Below are 5,289 nucleotides of genomic sequence, written 5' to 3' on the forward strand. Positions count from 1 at the left end.
GCCAGCATTTAGAAAGCAGGACCTGAGGGCAACGTACGCCCAACGAATAAGCGCTGGGGAATGGACTATTGTGTGATATAGTAAGTAATAAGTAACGTCTATAGCGACTAATGAGCCTAGGCTAGTCCTAATGAAGCCTACTAGCATCCGGAGCAAAGAGGAACGACGCCTAATCTTCTGGCGTGAGGAGCCTCTAGATATGCTTTATAGGGATACTTAGGATATCGTCTTAGGGCTTAACCGGGTGTTGAGTAACGTAGGCATGCCTAACTTTATGAGAGCGGTTAATGCTGGATATGCTGCTTCAGGGCATCTTATAGTGCTCCTCCAAGAGGGTATGCCTAGCAATATGCTCATGCCTGCCTATAACGATATGCTTATCACTGCTGTATGGAGATATGACCTAGTGGTTATCTCAGTAGAGATTAGTGAGTAATAGCAGCGTGTTAAGGTCTATGGAGTCCTTATGCACTGTTATATGAACAGTGAGAACGGTCTAAGCCTAGCCTGGGAAGAGATAGAGCTCTAGGGGGTGTTTAGGCTTAAGCGGGACCCCGTCTGGTTGGTAAGCCCCAGAAAACTAAAGACTAGGAATCAATAAAGCGCTATTATAGTGGTCACTGTGGGCTCTGGAGAAGATGCCCGTAAGATGATTAAATTGGGCCTCTAATTCGGCACTCGGCGCTATATGATAGAGGCTTATAAGGAGGTCAACCCCGAGAGCGTGTGTACTTGGTGTTGTGGAATAGGGCACTCTAACCATCTTGGGTGCAAAGGCCGATCTTCTAAGTGCTTGATCTGCGCCGGGGACCATGAGACGCTAAGCTATGCCTGTAATGTGGTAGATTGTAGGGGTAGGCCTGGTAAAGCGTGCCAACACTGCCTAATCAAGTGTGCCAACTGCGGTGAGGCTTATGAGGCCTCGTCCCTAAGATGCCTTTTGGTGAAGCAGGTGCGTAAATACGCTCTCTAGCGTGTATGGGATCGCTATCTGTAATATTGACTCCTAGTGGGTCAGCAGGTAGGCGTAGTGGTGTTATTACCCCTAAAGCCCCAATCAGAGCCCTTGGAGGAGAGCTTTCTAGGCCTAGCACTAGTGGACACCCTAGGCCTAGAGCTAAATGATATTGAGCTAATAGACGCGGAAGCAATATCTATAGCGGTTCTGGACTTGCCCCTAAGTTAGGGATTATGTTAGTGCTTTAATATAATTGTGCCCGCACCAGCGCTGTAGTCTATACGGTATTGGAGGTAGCGTTAGAGGCTGGTGCGGAGATAGTATGTCTCTAGGAGCCCCTAGTAGGTAAGCACGATATAAGCCACTCAGGCTTTTTATTTTACTGGCTAGAGGGCCCTAGAGAGTATGTCTGTGTGGTGATTGTGGTTAAGCGAGATATAGTGGTTAATGTAGTTATTGAAGCCCGAATAGACCTAGTAAACCACCCCTATTTTATAGCGGTGAATATCGTGGAGCAAGGCAGGCGTACTAGGGTGGTGAACTGTTACAATAGCTGGTTAGGGGCCTCTCACACGTATGCTGGCATGAGCCGGTGTAACTGGAGAGCCCTTATAGATGTGAATTAGGACCCTATCCTAYGGGGTAGGTGCCTGATTCTTGGGGATTTTAACGCCTATAGCCTTGTATGGAATGCCCTAAATTCAACAAGGAAAGACGCGGAGATCCTAGAGAGGCTTATTGATAGATATAGCCTGTTTGTTAACAATGAACTAGATATGCTTACTAGGCTCTATAAGACCTAGGTCTCTCAGGGAGCAATTAGGGGTGAGAAGGAGCCTAGCACCTTAATTATTGATCTTATAATTAGTAATAAGGCGCTAGGGCTACTAGATAGTTAGGAAATAAGGCAACCAGGCCTAACCATATTGGATCATCTAGTTATCTGGGCCTCATAGGAGCCTCAAGAAGAAGAATCTAACCCTTAAGAAGCAACAGTAACTRGGTGGGATATTAGCGCTCTGATAGGGGATGCAGAGAGGATAGAAGYAGTAGAGCACACCTGGAAAAGGCTTATAAGCCCCTATCCAAGCCTAACAGATAACTGCTCTTTGGGGGATATAGAAAAAGAAGCTATATTAATTGAGAATTTCTTTATTGGGGTGCTTAGAGTATATGCCTAGGAAATTAGACTCTGTGTCTAGTTAAAGCGCTAGTGGGGCCCTCAGATGATTGAGGCTTGAGAGGTCTATATAAAGGCTTATAAGGTATATCACGCCGGAGAGCTTAGCGAGAAGGATTACTGAGAAGTCTGGAAAGCCTACTATACTACTATACGACAAGTAAAAAGAGAGTGTTAGAAGGCCTTCTTACAGGGAGTGGATGAGGGCTCTAAGGCAGAAGAAAAGCGGTGTTGGGTGGCATTATATTACACCAAACCCACTACTAACAGCACCACGCCAGCCCTTCTACACCCAGATACGGGGGAGGTGGTGGCGGTAATATTTAGTGAGAAGGAGGCTCTCTTTAGGGAGCAGGCCTTTCCATAAGCCCCGGAGGGTGACGCCGAGATTGACCTCCCAGGGCCTAGAAACGCCCATAATCTGATAACAGAATCAACTATACAGAATGCAATTTTTAGCCAGGGGGTTGAAAAGGCTCCAGGGGTCGATTTACTTAATTTCCGCGCTATCTGGTTACTTTGGCAACTAGATTAGGCCTAGGTGATAGCGCTGATTAGGCAGTGTATTAGGCTTGGGATACACCCTGGGACCTGGAAAACTGCTAAAGGGGTGCTCCTACGGAAGCCTAATAAGAGCCGCTATACGATAGCGAAGCATTACCGGGTTATAAGCCTGCTTAAGTGCCTAGGTAAGGTGGTGGAGAAGCTAGTGGCAGAATTCGTTACCGAATTTGTAGAGTCTAGGGGGTTATTCCATGAAGGCTAATTTGGTGGGCGCTAATGGCGTTCTGTGGTGGACGCCGTAGCATGCCTTATAGGCGAGATTAAGCATGCTTGGGGGAACTATGAGATTGGGGCATGCCTATTTATGGATATCAAGGGGGCCTTTGACCACGTGGTGGGGAGCAAGCTTATAGGGGGTCTCCGGGAGGCCATTATGGATATCAAGGGGGCCTTTGACCACGTGGTGGGGAGCAAGCTTATAGGGGGTCTCCGGGAGGCCAAGCTAGATGGGGATTTGATATGCTGGGTGGCCTCTTTTTTAATAAATCGATGGGCGTTCCTGGTTATTAACGGTCACCTAGGCCTAGAGGCCCCCATCAACTCCGGCTTGCCCTAGGGCTCACCGGTGTCACCTATCCTCTTCGTGTTATACGTATGGTTGCTAGCAACCGCTATTGAGACTGCGGTCCTAGGCGTTAAAGGGCTATCCTTTGTAGATGATCAGGGGCTTGTTACAGCGGCTAGATCGGTAAAAGAGGCCTATAAAACCCTATAACATGCTGCTAAGATAGTGGTAGAATAGGGGATTGAGAATGGAGTTCAATTTGATCTGGATAAAACAGAGCTGGTCTTCTTTACAAGAATGTGTGAGAATCGATTTAGGGAGGAGATTAGAGGTGCTAAGGTCATTATTAGGGGGGTTACTACTAAGATAATGCTTAATATAGTCCGCTGGTTAGGTATGATATTAGATAGGAAGCTTACTCTCTAGTGCCACTATATGATATGCTTCTAGAAGGCTATAGGTATTGAAATATGACTCTATATACTCTATAGGGCTAATGGCCTTATTCTAGAGCTTGTTTGAAGACTTCAGTGAGCTACTATATAAGCCTAAGCTCTTTGGGGCTCAGAGCTCTGGTGGTAGGGCTAAAGAATGTGGGCTTAAGGCCTATAACGCCTTATTAACTGCTAAGTAAGAGCAATCACGGGCATGCTTCTAAAGATACTAATAGGGACCCTGATTAGGGAAGCAGCTTTAGAGCCAGCGAGTGTGCTGCTAGATGCGAGGAAAGCAAGATATGTGATAAGGCTCCTAATATTACTAGATATGTATCTAACAGCGCAGTTGCTCCTAGTTACGCTCCGGTATGAGGACGCCTATGCCTAGCCTGGAGAGTAGCCCTTGGATAACTGAGAATGGGCCCAAAATAGGACTTAAGCGTCTAAATAGATAGACCAACGACTAGTAAAGCATCTAGCTTAACGCCTAACCAAGGACCTGTTAGGGGGGATTAAATGTACTACAGAGTAGGTATAAGAGGCCTTTCCTAGGTCTATCTAGGTCGCTGGCATAGAGATAGCGCTGTGAGAAGCAAGCTAATAATATCTAAGAATAACCCTCTGGTCAGACGGCTCTAGGCAAGAAAATAGGTGTATTAGTGCTGGTATGGCGCTCTAGCTAACGTCTGGAGCTCTATAGGAGAGTCTAGAAGTGCCTATAGGCACTGGATATGAGGTTTTTGATGTAGAATTGGTGGCTGTCGCTTCAGCGCTAGAATAGGTACTAGATAAGCATCTTTTAGGGCCTATTTACGTCCTTCTTAATACTTAGAATGCTATTAACTGCCTATAAATAACAAAACCAGGACTCAGACAGGGCCTAGCTCTTAGGACTTATAAGGCGGCGTTATGCCTAGCCTCTAGTAGTCATCTAGTAACGATATAGTGGGTGCTTAGGCACAGTAGAGTAGAAGGAAATGAGCTCGCAGACTGGGCTGCTAAACTTGTCGCTATTAAGTCTATAGGGCCTGGCTTTAAAGGTCTATCATTGGTCTAGGTTAGATGCGCCTGCACTGAAGTAAGGAGTAAAGCAATGCAAGATTGGGCCCGTGAGAATATCGTTCAGGGGACTCACTGGCGAGGAAGGGCCTATAGAATGCCGCGAGGATGGGCGTTAGATAGGGCCGCKGGGAAAGCGCCAAAGYGCCTAGCCAGCCGTTACTATCAATTGAAGACTGGACACGCCCCAATAGGCTCATATCTACACAAAATTGGTGCCCGGGACTCCCCGGAGTGTAGGGCCTGCGGTGCACTAGAAGAGATGGCTTCCTACGTCCTCTTTGAGTGCCGTAGGCGCTATAAGCCTAGAAAGGCCCTCTATCGAGAGCTTATTGACGCCGGAGTCCCCTTACCTACGGCNACGTCCTCTTTGAGTGCCGTAGGCGCTATAAGCCTAGAAAGGCCCTCTATCGAGAGCTTATTGACGCCGGAGTCCCCTTACCTACGGCGGCAGAGGATGCCCCGGAGGCACGTCTTTTTAGTGAGCCTAGGGCCACACCAGCGCTGCTCCGGTTTCTCGRCAGCGTTGATCTCTTCGAGGATAGTGCYCGGAGCGCTAAAGAAGCAGAACTAGGGGACCAATGGG

The sequence above is a fragment of the Talaromyces amestolkiae genome, assembly GCF_001896365.1.
Source record: "Talaromyces amestolkiae strain CIB chromosome Unknown scaffold31.1, whole genome shotgun sequence".
NCBI lineage: Eukaryota > Fungi > Ascomycota > Eurotiomycetes > Eurotiales > Trichocomaceae > Talaromyces > Talaromyces amestolkiae.